Here is a 17,491-nt window from a genome sequence, read left to right as displayed (position 1 = left end):
AGAAATTACATCATGGTTAAAGTTGGTATGAAGAAGTATATTGTCTGGATCGCCAGTATTTATTAGTGTTTCAGGCAATAATTTTTAAGCAGCTGAACTGGTGCTTGAAAGATGTTTCTGGGAAGCCGTATTGTTAAGCTCCTCTCCTCTCTGATAGTAGATGAGTTATAGCCCAGCCATTGGCTCATATGCCTTCTTGTTTATGTCAGATAATGTAAATTGGCTGGGGGGCGGAGCAAACATTTTGAACTTACTAACAATCTCCCTTTTGCTGTGATTTGAGAGGTACAGACAAGGAGAAGCATCTTGTGCATGATTCAGTCTCTGTATTAATCTTCCCTTTTCCAGGCCCTGGAATGCTTACAAAACATTTCCCTGGAGGACACTGTAGGAGGAAGTGAGGTAGGTATCAGGGTGTAAATGAAGTGAGGATGGGGATGTGGGCTCCAGGCAGGCTGACTCCAGAGCTGTGCTCTTTTTTTTTTTTGCAGTACGCGGGCCTCTCACTGCTGTGGCCTCTCCCGTTGCGGAGCACAGGCTCCGGACGCGCAGACTCAGCGGCCATGGCTCACGGGCCCAGCCGCTCCGCGGCATGTGGGATCTTCCCGGACCGGGGCACAAACCCACGTCCCCTGCATTGGCAGGCGGACTCTCAACCACTGCGCCACCAGGGAAGCCCCAGAGCTGTGCTCTTAATCACTACAGCGTGGACCAAGTTAAATCCTAGCTCTACCCCTTATGAGCTCTGTGACCTTGAGCAGGTTACTTAACCTCGTATGTAAAATGGGGGGGAATAAGATCACTCGGAGTTGAGAAAAATTAAATGAAACAATAGGAGTAAAAGTACCTGATCTATAGTAAACATCCAATTAATGCAAAAACTATTATTATTATTCATCATCTGGCTCTTTCCTGTCTCCCCAGCTTCTACTTTCTCTTGGCAGTTCCACACTGTATACTCTAGTTATATCAGATGAACTAGTTGACATTACCAGACCACCTTTTTACTGGGGCTCATGCCGTACCTCTTTTATGAAGTAGTGTTCTTCTACTTTATGGGGCATAATTCTATTGTCTTTCCAGGTCTAGCTAAGATGTCTACGTACTTCACTTATCAGAACAAATTCCACCTTCTCTTGGCTTCTGTGGCAGACAGACAGCCAAAATTCTGTCCCCGACTCCTCTTCCCTAACAACCCAGATTTTGCTTAAAGCAACAATATGCCACGCCACAGGAAAGATCATGATTTCTCTAAGCCAATCACAACAATACTGTTTCCACTTTCCCAAACTTCACTATAGCTGGGAGCAGTCATGTGACTCATTTCTGGCCAATAGGCTATGAGGGCAAGTCCGCTGGATGAAATTCTGCGGAAACCTTTTCTTTCCTGCTACAGGGACTTGTGTGGCTACTGCTTTTCTTACCTCCTTTTCCTCTTTTCTTCATTGAAGATGTTAGGTCTGTGGCAGTAGCAGCAGCCATGTGTGAAATGGGCTGCAAACATGAGGGAAAAGTCAGGAGAACTGACAAGAAGTTGGCTCTAATATGACTGAGTTGCTGAACCAATGCTTGAAGCCACCTAACCTCACACAGGTACTTCTCATTATGTGAGAGAATAAGGCTTTACTTTTTAAGCCATTGAAAGTCAAATTTTCTATTATTTGCAGCTAAATGCACTTCTATTTAAAGAGAAGTAAAATTACTTAAAAGTCAAAGGCTCTGATATTTTTCTTTTAACAAATATTATATTCACTCATTGCAGAAAATTTGGAAAGTACAGGAGAACTTGTGGTAGATTATTTTATTTTTTTAAATATTTGGGGCCTCTCCTTATGGGAGGAATGCAGTTCCTCATCAGGAACATAGGGCATGGCCATGTGGCTTGCTTAGACCAATGAAAGGTGAGGGAAATGGCATGCATCACTTTCAAGAAAAAAACATTTGTTTTGACCTCTGTCTTGAGACTGGAATGTTCCAGGTAGAGGCTTGTCCTTTAGTCATGGATAAGAAAGAAGAAAACATGGGGCAGTGCTGTGTCTAACCCCATGGTGGACATGAAGATGAACGACAAATGAAATTTGGGGATTGTTTCTTCTTAAAGCATCAGTGAACCTAAGCTGACTGATTTAGAACCAGGAGAAGAAGAAGAGGGAGAGGGAGAGGGAAAGGGAATTAGTAATTATTGTTTTCTTCATCAAAATTATCAGTAGTAATTTTCAATGCATGTTTTTAATATTTGAGATGTCATATTTTCACAAAAACTTTCATTGTATAATTATTTCCCCTGCTACTAAAAACCTTTAGATTTTTCTTAATAATTATTTAATGTTCCATTGTTCAAAAACACTTCTTATAAACCACAGAAAGGGCATTTGTATCATTATTATTTGGGTGAACACCTTGAGCTCCGCCTTAGAATTCCTTATGTATTTATGCAGCCAAGTACCTAGCACAGTACCTGCTATATAAGCTCTCAAAACTTTTCATTCAAGAGAAGTAAAAAGAAGAACGGAAATGATAAAGTACTGTGGCAGAGATACAATAGGAGGCCTGGGAAGAGTGTCAACAACCTAAACCACATTTTGTCCGATTCTCTATTTCTTTTTGAAGTTTACCATTAATAGCGTCTCTGTCTGTATCCCTATATCCCATTTCTCACCACCATATTGTTTTTTTTTGCAGTACGCGAGCCTCTCACTGTTGTGGCCTCTCCGGTTGCGGAGCAACCTATATTGATATTTATAGAATTTAAAAATTTTTTTTATTGGAGTATAGTTGATTTACAATGTTGTTAGTTTCAGGTGTACAGCAAACTTTTATATATATAAAGTTATACATATATACATAGGAGGACTTCAGAGAACTAAGTGCTTTCTGTCACATAATTAATTACATAATTCATTCATATTTTTACTCAATACATGTTTTTTACTGAGTAAATGCCTATTATGTGCCAGGTCATATTCTAGGCCCAGCAGATGGAGTAGTGAATATGACAGACAGGTCTCTGCTTTATGGAACTTTACATTTGGCTAACGACAGAGGGGAGGTAGGGAACGAAGAAGTTAACAAGTAAATACCAGATGATTTTATATAGAGATGTGTTGTGAAGAAGGTAACACAGTGTCGCGTGAAGAGCATATGGGGAAGTGGAGAATGGAGCAGATGGCTTTAGTGTGGGAGCTGAGGAAAAGTCTCTCTCAGGGGGTGATCTTTGAACTGATGGTCCGATGGCAAGGAGTATTCAGCTATGTGACGAGTACTGAATACTGAATACTCTAGTATTCAGCTAGAGTGACGAGCAGAGGGAACGGCAGGTGCAATGGTCCTAAAGAGAGAATGAACTTGACATTCTTGAGGAAAAATAAAAAGGACAACGTGATGAATGAGCAGGAGAGGAGAAGATGAGGTGAAGTGGGCAGACTGTATCTGGTTTTAAAGACCATGGTCAGGACTTCGGATTTATTCGAATAGGGATGGAGAAGCCAGTGGAGAGCTTCATGCATGGGAGCAAAATTAGAGGAAAGTCTGTTTATAGCCTAAAATGTTCACTTGGCGGCCGTGTGGAACACGGGTTGTCGTAGGGCACGAAAGGAAGCAAAGAGACTAGTTGAAGCTTTGCGGGTCTCCAGGCAGCAGATGATGGTGGCTTACACTACAGTGAGGTTGGTGAAGATGGAGAAGAGTGAGTGGACCGGCAACAGGTTTTGGAAGTAGAGGCAGCAGAACTTGCTGGTATGTTGTACACGTGTTGAGTCTCCTTTGTGTTTTGTGCACTGTTACCGGGTGTGGGCACGGGGGTCAAAGGGTTTCACTTGGAATCCCAGTTCTACCACTGACTAGCTGTGTGATTTGGCACAAGCTATTACACTTCTGTTCACTTCCACTTCTGCATCTGCCAGGTGCCTCACAGGGTTGATTAAATGAGCTAATGCATGTGAATTGTTTAGCCCAATACTCAGCTCATAAGCAATGTTTGAATAGATTTTAGCTGTTACTATCCTTAGGACTATGCAATCTAGAGCATTTTGTTCAAAGACAAGTATGCTTAAACCACTTGGCTTGAAGTGGGTAGTGAAAAGAAGATGTGGGGCGAGTAATGCAGGAAGTTTATCTCAGGAGGCTTCTGTCTCCCCGAGGGATAGCTTCTGATTTGGCTCTAGACTAAGTGGCTGGAGATGTAGTCCAGTGATAATTCAGTGCAGGATATAAAAGGGCTGTTCAGGAAGAAGCATAATACTTTTTTTCATCTTTGGTAATTCCCCCTAAGATGCCCCCTTTTATTCTAGCACATTATTCATCTGTAATATAAAGGAGATAATGTGGAAATTAAAGTGCTAATTTCAGCTGTTATGGGAATCAGGCCACAGTGTGGGGATTAAGAGACAAAAGAACAGGAAAAAAAAAAAAAAACTTCCCAGTTAGGTTGCTTTAAGCCTGTGGATTTTTATGAACAATTTGCCTAACATTGAGAAAATGCCCTTTTTGTTGGTAAATTTCTGAACACCTAGAGTTTAGTGGCACTCACAGTAATTCATGGCTCCATTCATGGGTTACAAACGTTTACCTGATAGACTGTGAGAAATGCTGAAGGAGAAGGAGATAATGACATCATGGGACACAGGTTCTGATCTGGGGTCTGTCATCCCAGATCTTTGTCTCTAAAGTTTGAATGTGAGAAGAAGTACAAGCACAGGTGAGAACACACACACACAATTGTTTTACAAAAGAAAGCAAAAGTGCTCATTCTAATTTAAGAAGTGTTGAAAGTTTAATGTGCATTAAATATCAAACAATAAACTCAAATGTGAAATATGCTTTTTATACCCCTACAAATGTACCTAATTTATATGTAGAGCCTCCAATCCATTGATAGTGGAAAATTAGTCTTAGTCAATTCTAGGGAAACTCAGTTAATTTGAGGTTTCCCATTTCTTTTCTCCCTGAGGTTGCATTCAAGTTTACAGGGGGAAAGTAGGGGCATCAAGCCACTATGTATCATAAAGTCATTGGAGTCAGGAGAAAAAGGGCATCTGTTTCTTGGCCACCATCTTTCTGTGCTGGAAGCCACTGAAATGAACATGGTACCTGGTTTTTCATTCCTAGACCCTGGTCCATTGTATAAATATCTTGCTATATTCTCCTGAGTTTGACAGTACAACCTCTCTGGGTCCTCCAGTACCTACCCTATGCCATGTCCATGCTATTCTCAAGTGTGTGAGGAAGAAACATTTTGCTGTTCCCTGTGATACCTTAGACACTCAGTGGAGTTGTCAGTCATCACAAACAGCACAGCTGTGGTGGCAGAATAGTGGCTTCCTGAAGATGTCCCTGTCTGAATCCCCAGAATCTGTATTTATGTTATGTTTCATCTCAAAAGGGAATTAAGGTTGCAGGAGGAATAAGGTTGTCAATCAGTTGAACTTGAAATAGGGAGATTATCCTGGATTATTCAGAGAGGCTTAGTGTAATCATAAAAGTCCTTAAATATGGAAGAGGAAGGTAGAATAGTCAGCGTTAGTGATTCAGTGTGAGAAAGACTTGGCTGGCCATTGCTGGCTTTGAAAATGGAGGAAGGGGACCACAAGTAAAGGAAGGCAGGCAGCCTTGGGAAGCTGGAAAAGAAATGCAGTCCTGCAAACACGTTGATTTTAGCCTATTGAGACCCTATTTGAAACTCTGAGCTCTGTAACTGTAGAAGAAGAAATTTTTGTTGATTTAAGTCACTAAGTTTGTGGTAATTCATTAAGGCAGCAATATGAAACTAATATACTCAGCCATTTCTATTTTACTGTCCCTGCCAATATTGACTGGAGGGCTTTTCTACCCATTTGCTCCTTTGCTTAACCCTACACAGAAAAAGGGTGCAAAAGTCCCTTCTGCTCTCAGATCACAAAACTTAGGAGATTCTGTTATTTTGTCCCCTTAATGGCATCATGTTGGGACCCTGCCAAAACTTATACTTTGTACTTTCCCCCTTATGCTCTTTTCTTTCCCCAGCCCTTTATCAGCTCTGGACTGGGGGAAAAATCCAACTTTGACCAATTATGTATTCTTCCATATCTACCATGCCAAGAGTTCTGCAAAAACCTGACTCATTAGCTGTATTTTCCCTTCCCTAATTCAAGAAGTCTAGAATACCTTAGCAGCTGCTTGGATGGAAAAAGTATCCAGAAATTAAAAACAAAACAATAGTTCATAGATAAAACATTATCTTATTGCAATATCAGCCAGTTATTCCTTAAATGAAATTTGGTTGAATTCTAAAGTTTTCATTGTCAGTATAGTTTGTCTGAATGTGTGTGCATGTGTCTCCCTATACAACATACAGAGATGAACATGCACACACTCATAGACAAAGAAGGAAAGAGAGAAGAAGGATAGATAAGAGGAAGGCAGAAGAAAGATGATAAGAGGCAGAAGGAAAAAAGAAAAATGAAAACTAAACAGGACAGAGAGAGGGAAGCAAGTCAGCTATCAGTGATCTGCTGAGAAGCTGGCCATAGATGCTGTGTCAGAAGAAGGAGGAAATCAAAACCAGATAACTCCCTACTGAGGATGGAGAGACTTCTCCTGGGCCTCCTCTAAGGAGCAGTGACTCTTTCTTCCTGCCAAATCTCATGAATGCCTTGGTTTTCATCTTTTCACCCAGATTTTCTACCTCTCTTCAGTACTTTCTTTACCATGAGTTTCTTGTGTTCATTTTCATTACTAAAATTTTCTGGGTGTTCCACTGGAATTTCATAACATTTGTCAACATTCCAGCAAACACTTCTTGAGCACCTTTTATGTGCCAGTGTAGTAGAGATGAGACAAGCTAATTTACTGAGTCAAGTGAACAACGATAATTTTTTTCCTTAGTGAATAAATATAAAGGTCAGAAATAATAGAAATGATCAGAATGGATATAGAGCCACTTATCTCAGTATTCTTCCCATATTCAAAGAATTTATAGTGTTTTAATAAAGAAAATTATGAGCTACTTATGCAATGAGATAGAAGGGAAATATTTGCATAACATTTTATACTTAATATATGAAAAGTTCTCTGTCACCAAACTGACGATGTATTATTATCAATATTATCATCCTTCCAACATTGCAACTAAGGAAACTGAGTATCAAAGCAGTAAGTCTTCTGAAGTGGATGCTCGAACCCAGATCTTTTACCTCCAAATTCCATAATTACTTTATCATACCATCTTACTGTACCACATACCAGATTACTAAATAAAAGTGGATTTTATTATGTATTGCATTTTATATTTTATTTTACAAACTGTTAAAGCCATGCAGTTCATTCAATAGCCATTATGTGTTCGATAGCAGTTTTATAGAGACTGAAGCTTTAGAATTAGTTGTATTCCAGAAGAGCTCACCTTTTCACATTTAATCGATAAACAATGCTCTTTCATCAGATGGAAGGACATTTTCAAAGTCTCCCAAATGCAGAGTCTTCCAGTGTGCAGAAGAGTGAATCATCCTATGTCAGAGAATAAATTCCAAACCTATCATCAAAGAAAGTGTAAAATCCACTGGTAAGACTGGGCCTATGAGCAACCATTCATAAAATCAAGAGTTTCTTAATTTCATCCTTCATTGATTATATTGAAGAAATAAAAATTTTAGGAGAAGATAAATTGGCCTTACCACTTTTGCAGAAGGTTGACCTGCAGTTTCATAACATAAAAAAATAAACTTAAGATAAAGAAGATGTGGTACATATATACAATGGAATATTACTCAGCCATAAAAAGGAATGAAATTGGGTCATTTACAGATACATGGATGGACCTAGAGACTGTCATACAGAGTGAAGTAATTCAGAAAGAAGAAAACAAATATCTCATATTAATGCGTATAAGTGGAATCTAGAAAAATGGTATAGATGATCTTATTTGCAAAGCAGAAATAGAGATGACACATATATAGAGAACAGATGTATGGATACCGGGGGATAAGGAGGGGGTGGGCTGAATTGGGAGATTGGGATTGACATATATACACTACTATGTGTAAAATAGGTAACTAATGAGAACCTGCTATATAGCACAGGGAACTCTACTCAGTGCTTTGTGGTGACCTAAATGGGAAGGAAATCCAAAAAAGAGGGGATATATGTATACATATAGCTGATTCACTTTGCTGTACAGCAGAAACTGACACAACATTGTAAAGCAACTATGCTCCAATAAAAATTAATAAAAAGTAAAGTTAAAATATTTTAAAGTTAAAAAAAATTTATTTTAAGATGAGCTCCAAACTCTGGTCATGTGCTGACATCCCCTGACCTGCTGAGGCAAGGACAACTTGGAAGTTACTCCTCAATAGTGGATAGAATTATTTTTAAAATGAAAAAAATACAAAAACCTGGTGAATGCCATCATTACAAGGTAGACAAAAGAAAGGAAAACACAAAGTATCTTAAGGAAGATCATCACAGCCTAAGAGGACAAGGTTGGGTGGAAGAATAAGAGGTGAAAATCTGGTGATAGATGTTTAGTTAGTTATAAGCTTAGAGACAGAAACAGAATAAAATGGTTGGATTTGATAGTGCTTGTGATTTCATCTGACTCTGAAATTCTATGATTCTTACCTAGAAAGAATTCAGACACAAGATTCTGATTTATGCAACCCACTTATCAATTTGTTGATATTATTTGTATTTGGGGACAGTAAGTGGGGAAGCATAATACTCCTCTTTGAAACCAAGTAGGAAACAAGATAGATAACTTTGAGCTCTTTACATAAAACAAGAAGAATTCTGAAATTTAGTTTTTCTTCCTTTCTCCGGTGGATGATATGACTGTCTCTTTCCCAGTGGTAATAGGTTATCTAGGTAGGGACTTGGGGACTCCAGCCAGCGGCTGATTGCCCCATTACTTTTTCTGTAGGAAAGGAATTAGTGACATAAGTCTAAGTGAGCATCTGGTGACAGACCAAGAACACACAGGCACAAAGAGGGGGTGCATCTTTCTGGATCCCCGTGGATTGAAAAGCTTGCCTCTGGAGCCCTTGGGAATCTGGTAAACTGACAAGTAAGGTTTGATGAACTGAAAGAGAGGGAATCTTGTGTGCTATTAAAACCTTTCTTTAAAATAATAGTTGGTTTTGTTATATAACGTACTGTTGCTTTTGGTTCGATGCAGAAACACCTTGAAGAGAGTCTTAGCCTATTTGGTCTACTATAACAAAAGCAAAAACTGGGTGGTCTTAAAAAAATTTTTTTTTTTTATTGAAGGATTGTTGATTTACAATGTTGTGTTAGTTTCTGGTGTACAGCAAAATGATTCAGTTATACATACATATATATCTTCTTTTTCATATTTGTTTCCATTATGGTTTATTATAAGATATTGAATATAATTCCCTGTGCTATACAGTAGGATCTTGTTGTTTATCTATTTTATATATGGTATTTGGTATCTGCTAATCCAAACACCTAATTTATCCCTCCCCCATCCCCTTTCCCCTTTGGTAACCATGAGTTTGTTTTCTATGTCTGTGAGTTTGTTTGTGTTTCATAAATAAGTTCATTTGTGTCATATTTTAGATTCCTCATATAAGTGATATCATATGGTATTTGTCTTTCTCTTTATGATTTACCTCACTTAGTATGATAATTTCTAGGTCCATCCATGTTGCTGCAAATGGCATTATTTCATTCTTTTTTATGGCTGAGTAGTATTCCATAGTGTATATGTATACACAACATCTTCTTTATCAGTTTGTCTGTTGATGGACGTTCAGGTTGATTCCATACCTTGACTACTGTAAAGTGCTTCTGTGAACATTGGGGTGCATGTATCTTTTTGAATTATAGTTTCGTCCAGATATATGCCCAGGAGTGGGATTGCTGGATCATGTGGCAACTCTAATTTTAGTTTTTTAAGGAACCCCCATACTGTTTTCTATAGTGGCTGAATCAATTTACATTCCCACCAACAGTGTAGGAGGGTTCCCTTTTCTCCATACCCCCTCTGGCATTTGTTTTTTGTAGACATTTTAATGATGGCCATTTGGATTGGTGTGAGGTGGTACCTCATTGTAGTTTTGATTTGCATTTCTCTAATAATTAACAATGTTGAGTATCTTTTCATGTGCCTATTGGCCATCTGTATGTCTTCTTTGGGGAAATGTCTATTTAGGTCTTCTGCCCATTTTTCGATTGGGTTGTTGATCAGTCACAACATTTGCAAATATTTTCTCCCAGTCCATAGGTTGTGTTTTGCTTATGGTTTCCTTTGCTGTGCAAAAGCTTATAAGTTTGAGTAGGCCTCATTTGTTTATTTTTGCTTTTATTTCTATTGCCTTGGGAGATTGACCTAAGAAAACATTGCAGTGATTTATATCAGAGAATGTTTTACCTATTTTCTTTTCTAGGAGTTTTATGATGTCATGTCTTATATTTAAGTCTTTAAGCCATTTTGAGTTTATTGTTGCATATGGTGTGAGGATGTGTTCTAACTTCATTGATTTACATGCAACTGTCCAGCTTTCCTAACACCACTTGCTGAAGAGACTGTCTTTTCTCCATTGTATATTCTTGCCTCCTTTGCTGACAATTAATTGACTGTAGTTGTGTGGGTTTATTTCTGGGCTTTCTATTCTGTTCCATTGATCCATATGTCTATTTTTGTGCCAATACCATGCTGTTTTGATTACTGTAGCTTTGTAGTATTGTCTGAAGTCTGGGAGGGTTATGCCTCCAACTTTACTTTTTCCTCAGGATTGCTTTGGCAATTCTGGGTCTTTTGTGGTTTCATATAAATTTTAGGATTATTTGTTCTAGTTCTGTGAAAAAAGTCATGGGTAATTTGATCACATTAAGTCTGTAGATTGCTTTGGACAGATTAGGCCTTTTAACAATATGAATTCTTCCAATCCAAGAGCATGGGTTATCATTCCATTTCTTTGAATCATCTTCAATTTCCTTTATCAATAGGTTTCAGCATATAAGTCTTTCACCTCCTTGATGAGATTTATTCCTAAGTATTTTATTTTTCTGATGCAATTTGAAAAGGGATTGCTTTTTTTTTTACTTTCCCTTTCTGCTATTTCATTGTTGGTGTAAAGAAATGCAACAAATTTATGTATGTTATCTTGTATCCTGCTACCTTGCTGAATTATTTTGTCAGTTCTAGTAGTTTCTGTGTGGAGTCGTTAGAGTTTTCTATATATAGCACGATGTCATCTGCATATAAAGACAATTTTACCTCTTCTCTTCCAATCTGGATGCCTTTTATTTCTTTTTGTTGTTTGACTGTTGTGGCTAGGATTTCCAATACTATGTTGAATAGAAGTGGTGAGAGTGGGCATCCTTGTCTTGTTCCAGATTTTACTGGGAAGGCTTTCAGCTTTTCACTGCTGAATATTATGTTAGTTGTGGGTCAACTTGGTGGTTTATAAACAAATAAAGTTTATTTCTCACAGTTCTGGAAGCTGGGAAGCCCAGTACCATGGTGCTGGCAGATTTGGTGAGTGCTGAGGACCTGCTTTCTAGAAGACTGTAACCTCACTTTGTAGAAGGAGCTAAACCTGGGGTTTCTTTTATAAGGGCACTAATATCATTCAGGAGCACTCCACTCTCATCACCTAAGCACCTCCCCAAAGCCCCATCTCTTAATACAAACATGTTGTGCTTAGGTTTCAGTATATGAATTTTGGGGGGATACATTCAGTTTATAGCAGAGTAAACTAATAACAGAGTGAGAGAAATTTCTGGCAAAAGTTTCCCAGTCCCCTCTCTGGCAGGGCTGCATTATGACTTACATGGACCTTGGGCATATCTGCCTTCATGGGCTCCTTCTTCCACAAAAAAAAAAAAAACAAACAACAACAACGATAACTCAATAATTATATTTTACGACTGTATTCGTATAAAGTCAAATATAATCCAGGTTGGGTTGATTATTATACATTCATTGTTATTATATTCATTTATTCCTTCTGATTTTAAAAGAAATTAAGATGAAAAGATTTCATGGATCCCTAAAAGTACTGGGGGTTCTAGACCCCAGTACTGGATGTCAGCCGTGCTGTTAGAAACACCTTCTTGTTTTCCCGACTATGTTCTAAGTCCTATCACAGGCCCCCGTCCTCCATGAAGCCCTCCTGCTCCTGTCTGTGGGAATTTTTTCAATAGTTACTGTCTAACTCATTTTGCAATTAGTGTATTCCACATTCTATTATCATTTATCTTTTATGTATGAGTCCTTTTATTCCAAATAGATTTTAGGCTGCTCAAGGGCAATGACCATGTTTTATACCTCTTCCCCTCCTTGGCACTCACCATATTCAGTGATGATTACTATTTATCGAACACATGCTATATGCCTGGCATGTTTTTTTTTTTATATATGTGGCATAATCCTCCCTTTACAGCTATGGAAAATGAAGTGCAAGAAAAAAAAGTGACTTGCTCCAGGCTTCCCATCTAGACTCAGAATTGCAATCTGAATTTCTCTGGCTCCAAAACTAGCCATCTTTCTATTCAATGCCACTGCCTCCACATGTGAATAGTGGTGATGATCATGAGGAAGATGAACCAGGAGACTTTTTTTCTTTTTAAAGCAAAAGAAAACGAAATCAAAGTAAAACTTAGCAAGCATTTAAATTCTGTATATTAGAGCAAATTTAAAGGCAGTACTGCTCAGATCTCTTCCATAGCTAACTTGAAATCTTTATTTGAAGCATTATTGACAAGAAGAGGGAGATAGTTATCATAGTGGCTATGTGTTGGGTAACTTACTCCTGGTGTAAAGGAATCCCTCACTTCACATGGTAAGATTTTACTGCCACATTTTCTTTTTACAATACATTTTTAATAAAGAGAGATCAGGAAAAAAGTACTATCTTCCCAAGGACAATATGCTCAGGCACTACCTCTTCTTTCTGTATGTCATGATCATGTCCCATATTTCAGCCAATAATGGGCAATGTCAGAGTTAGACCTAATAACACCTATTCAGTGCTTCCAAATTCTGAGTAATAATAGTTATCCATTGACAAATCCAACACCAATATATTCATATCTGATATGCTTTCATGACATTTCGGAGAGTGGCCTGTGATTTTGTCATTTTCTCATGATGTCATATAGCAATTGTTGAGTAGTCAAGTTTCCTTTCTTAGGTATTTTCCCACCACAGCTTCAAGTGGGAATAGACTCGAATTGTGTGCTGCAGTTTGTCAATTTGAAATCTTCTTTGTCTAAAATGTGAGAAACCACAGAAATCCAGAAGAGAAAAACTGTTTTTGCATATGCAAAGTTTACTGTCCTGGAAAGAATATGAGCTCTGGATTTCAACTCATCTGGCCTTGGATCCTGCCTCTACCACTTAAATCTGGTGTGGCTTCAGAATAGTCACTTAATTCTGTTTGCATATCTATAAAATAGATGATAAAATTATGTACCTTTACAGGTTAATTGCGAGGATAAGAGATTACCTATGGAAAATACTTAGCATAGTACCTAGTATGTAGTAGGTGCTTAATAAATGCTAGCTTATTTGTATTGGTATTATTGCTACCATCTCTGAATGGTGCTGAAGGACCAATTAGGACAGTTAAGATAAAAACAGCTCTTGAATTTATTCACTAGGGCCCTGAGATGGGATAGGCTTTTTATGTTGCTGAAATAGCCAGGTAAATATAAGTATAAAATCACATTAAAATGTTTCATGCAGGGAAAAATAAGTGATCCCCTAACTTGATTTTGCTCATTTATTTTTCCAGCAAGCATTAAACCATAATCAGACCCTTACAACTGGGAACATCTCATGGCAATTAGAGGTTCATGTGTAACAACTGAGGTCTTTGGGGAAAGAGATGCTATCAACACATCAGCCCATTCTCTTCTCTGCAATCTAAAGCTCCCTTTGTTACAACAAGCATCTTGTAACGCACTTTTACTATCCTGAAATGAAACTCATAAAGTAAATCTATCTGTGCAAATAATTTTTTAAATGCCCTAGTTATAACATGAAGGAAAAATGAAAAGAAAGTAATAAATAATAAAATAGTATAAAATGCTTGGACTTAATGAAGTCATCGGATGCTTGTGCTTATAAATAACATCACTCTGACTGTGATAACTACAGATATGGATTGATACACGTGGCTGAATTGACAACTCAGATACCAAGAAGTGTTCTGCATCATGTTTTATTTTCTGAAATGGTGAATGACTCTTGATAAAGTTCCAAACAAAGTAAAATATAATCTTTCCTTGATTTACATGATGATTGCATTCCTATAAATTTCAATGTACATTAAAACTCTGCAAAACATATTTTGTATTATATGTAATGTGGGGTTAGGCTCTAAGCCAAGAGAGTTATAAATTTTTCATTGACATGAATGTCTGAAGGGACATTCCATACCTGTGTAGAACTTGGGACAATTTTTCATTATGTGGGATTGTCCTGACCATTACAGAACATTTAGCATCCCTGGTTCTTTATCTTTTATAGGCTGGTAGTACCCACCAATCATTGGGACCTAGTGCTAAAGTATCCCCGTTGCTTTTTCAAAGTGTCCCCTAGGGGGTGGTCCTGCCACCACTGAGAATACTGCTCTAGTCATACTGAGTACCTGCAGTTTTCTGAGCAGCCAGCCTTCGCTTATTCTCTTCTCTCTGCATGGGATGTTCTTCCTCTACTTGGAATCGCTACTATTCACTCACCCCTAAAGACTCACCTCAGGTGTCTCCCAACCAGGAAATCCTCTGTAAAGCTCCAGTTACTCCTTCTTTGTGTTGCCATAGACCCTCTGCTTAGGACGCTTATGAATTTGATTGTACTTTATTCTCTGTTTTCCAACATTATTCTAAGAGCTCCTGAGGACAAAATCAATCAATCAATTTATGTATCTTATATTGACTTATTTTAAAAATTTCTTTATCCTTAGTGCCTGACTCATGACTTCCACATATGAAGTATAGATGAATGGACAGACGCTTGAAAGGACTAACAAGTAAATGATAATGTTTATACCAAATGTTTATTATCTACTTTCCTAAGGTACCATGATTGGCTCTGGGGGAGACAAATTAAAAGTGGATCCCGCTCTCAAGATGTTTGTGGTCAAGGAGGGGACTTGCATCACCCATGGTCATTTTCAAACAAAAGCGTAAGATATAGCATGTTAATTAGATATGGGTTGAAAGTAATCTACATGATGCCATCTACTTTATTTGGAATTAGTGGAGATAAAAAAGATTTTTGTAAAACCCCAAGTTTAAGAGTCATTAGTGTTATTTCAGGTGGGTTAGCTAGGTTATTCTGATATAGTGCAGAACAGTGGAGAATTGTTTTTAAATAGCAGTTTTCATACTTGGGGTATTTTAAAGGACTTTAAAGTGCTTTACAAAGTAATGAGTTAAACGCTGGTAATGAGAAACTATGTATGCTAATGGGAGAAACCTATTATGCTCTTGACAGTAGCTCAAATGGGACTGTGGAAATTAGAGGCAGTTTTATTGATATTGGCCAGGATTGGGGATTAATCCTTGCTCCTTTTGAAAATTTCCATGGGATCTTTAAATTGCACTTGGATGGCCACTGTGTTTAATACAATTGTTTTCAGGACCTGAAACTCAACCAAAAAGTTTTTGCATCGACATTCTACAAATAAAGCACATTTGGAGATAGCGATTTTTTTCATAATGAATTTGGATAATGAAAGATTTTCATAGAAGAAGAAGAAGCAGGGAAAATAGAATCCCCATGACCCTTCCTTAGCTTTTGGAAGTAACATCATTGGAGGTTCTGAAATATTCAGATAAATGTGTTCCAATTTTGCCTTTGCTCTTCAGGGTTCTGGCTGAGACTGAGGTAGAGATGCCAAAAATCTAATGAGAAAGCCTGTTCATGAACAATTTCCATACCACTTTCATCAGACTTGCAAGGTTAAGAAGATCTGAATAAATATGGAAACTTTATGGTACCAAAAGGAATACTTTCTCATGCCTTTGGCCTTTTAAAAATTTTGTATGAAATTCCATCTAAATTGTATTCAAGTACAAATGACAATTTAATTGGAAAGAGTGAAGCAATCTGAAGTTTAAAATTTATTTTAATAGATTGTATTATCTATTAAGTTAATATGAAATTAAAAGTTAATACCATTATTAGTATGCTTGAGAAATCTCCACTATAAGCATACAATGAAATCTACAACTTAAATGGTAGATGTTAAACTAATCATTCAACAGAAATTTTGTTAAAATTTTGTTTAGAATTTGCTGAAAACTGTGGTACTGTAATTCACCATTCATTCAACAGTATTTGATTGGGTACCTAATGCCTCGAAGACAGGGATACACGTTAAGAAATGAATCTTTGCATTATGAATGAAATAGCAGAAAGGGAAAGTAAAAAAATATCCCTTTTAAAATCCCATAAAAAAATACTTAGAAATAAACCTGACCAAGGGGTGAATGACTTATATGCTGAGAACTATAAAACATTGATAAAGGAAATTGAAGATGATTCAAAGAAATGGAAAGATAGCCCATACTCTTGGATTGGAAGACTTAATATTGTTAAAATGGACATACTAGCCAAAGCAATCTACAGATTTAATGTGTTCCTTATCAAATTACCCATGTCATTTTTCACAGAACTAGACAAATAATCTTAAAATTTATATGAAACCACAAAAGACTAGGAATTGCCAAAGCAATCCTGAGAAAAAAGAACAAAGCTGGAAACATAACCCTCCCAGGCTTCAAAAAATACTACAGAGCTACAGTAATCCAAACAACATGGTATTGGCAGAAAAACAGACATATGGATAAATGGAATAGAATAGAGAGCCCAGAAATAAACCCACACACCTACAGTCAATTAATCTTTGACAAAAGAGGCAAGAATATACCATGGAGAAAAGATAGTCTCTTCAACAAGTGGTGCTGGGAAAGCTGGACAGCCACATGTAAATCAATTAAGTTAGAGCACACCCTCACTCCATACAGAAAAATAAACTCAAAATGGCTTAAAGACTTAAATATAAGACGTGACACCATAAAACTCCTAGAAGAGAACATAGGCAAAATATTCTTTGACATAAGTCGTAGCAGTGCTTTCTTAGGTCAATCTCCCAAGGCGATAGAAATAAAAGCAAAATTAAACAAATGGGACCTGATGAATCTTGATAAAGACCCTTAAAGTGGATATTTATTTAGTCCAGATTTTTTTTTTTCTTGCGATACGCGGGCCTCTCACTGTTGTGGCCTCTCCTGTTGAGGAGCACAGGCTCTGGACGTGCAGGCTCAGCGGCCATGGCTCACGGGCCTAGCCGCTCCGCGGCATGTGGCATCTTCCCAGACCGGGGCACGAACCCGTGTCCCCTGCATCAGCAGGCGGACTCTCAACCACTGCGCCACCAGGGAAGCCCTAGTCCAGATTTTAGAGTTAACAATAGTGAGACCATAAATTTAGCCTTGGAATTTAAACTAATCTCCAAACCATCAGCTTTTAGTTATTAGC

The 17,491-nt window shown here is 37.7% G+C and overlaps 1 long non-coding RNA gene across 3 annotated transcripts in view; it reads left to right on the top strand.

Annotated features, from left to right (window-relative positions):
- LOC138842775 (uncharacterized) overlaps positions 1–694 on the top strand; it is a 64,961-nt gene extending 64,267 nt beyond the window's left edge. For all 3 annotated transcript variants that reach the window (XR_011377617.1, XR_011377619.1, XR_011377616.1), the window contains 2 exons: positions 349–402; positions 492–694. This is a non-coding gene — a long non-coding RNA (uncharacterized lncRNA). The remainder of the gene's footprint in view (positions 1–348; positions 403–491) is intronic.
- The last annotated feature ends 16,797 nt before the right edge of the window (positions 695–17,491 follow it).

The sequence above is a fragment of the Globicephala melas genome, chromosome 8 (genome assembly GCF_963455315.2).
Source record: "Globicephala melas chromosome 8, mGloMel1.2, whole genome shotgun sequence".
NCBI lineage: Eukaryota > Metazoa > Chordata > Mammalia > Artiodactyla > Delphinidae > Globicephala > Globicephala melas.
Note: the sequence above shows the minus strand (reverse complement) of the source record. Positions and strands in the feature narration are given on the sequence as shown.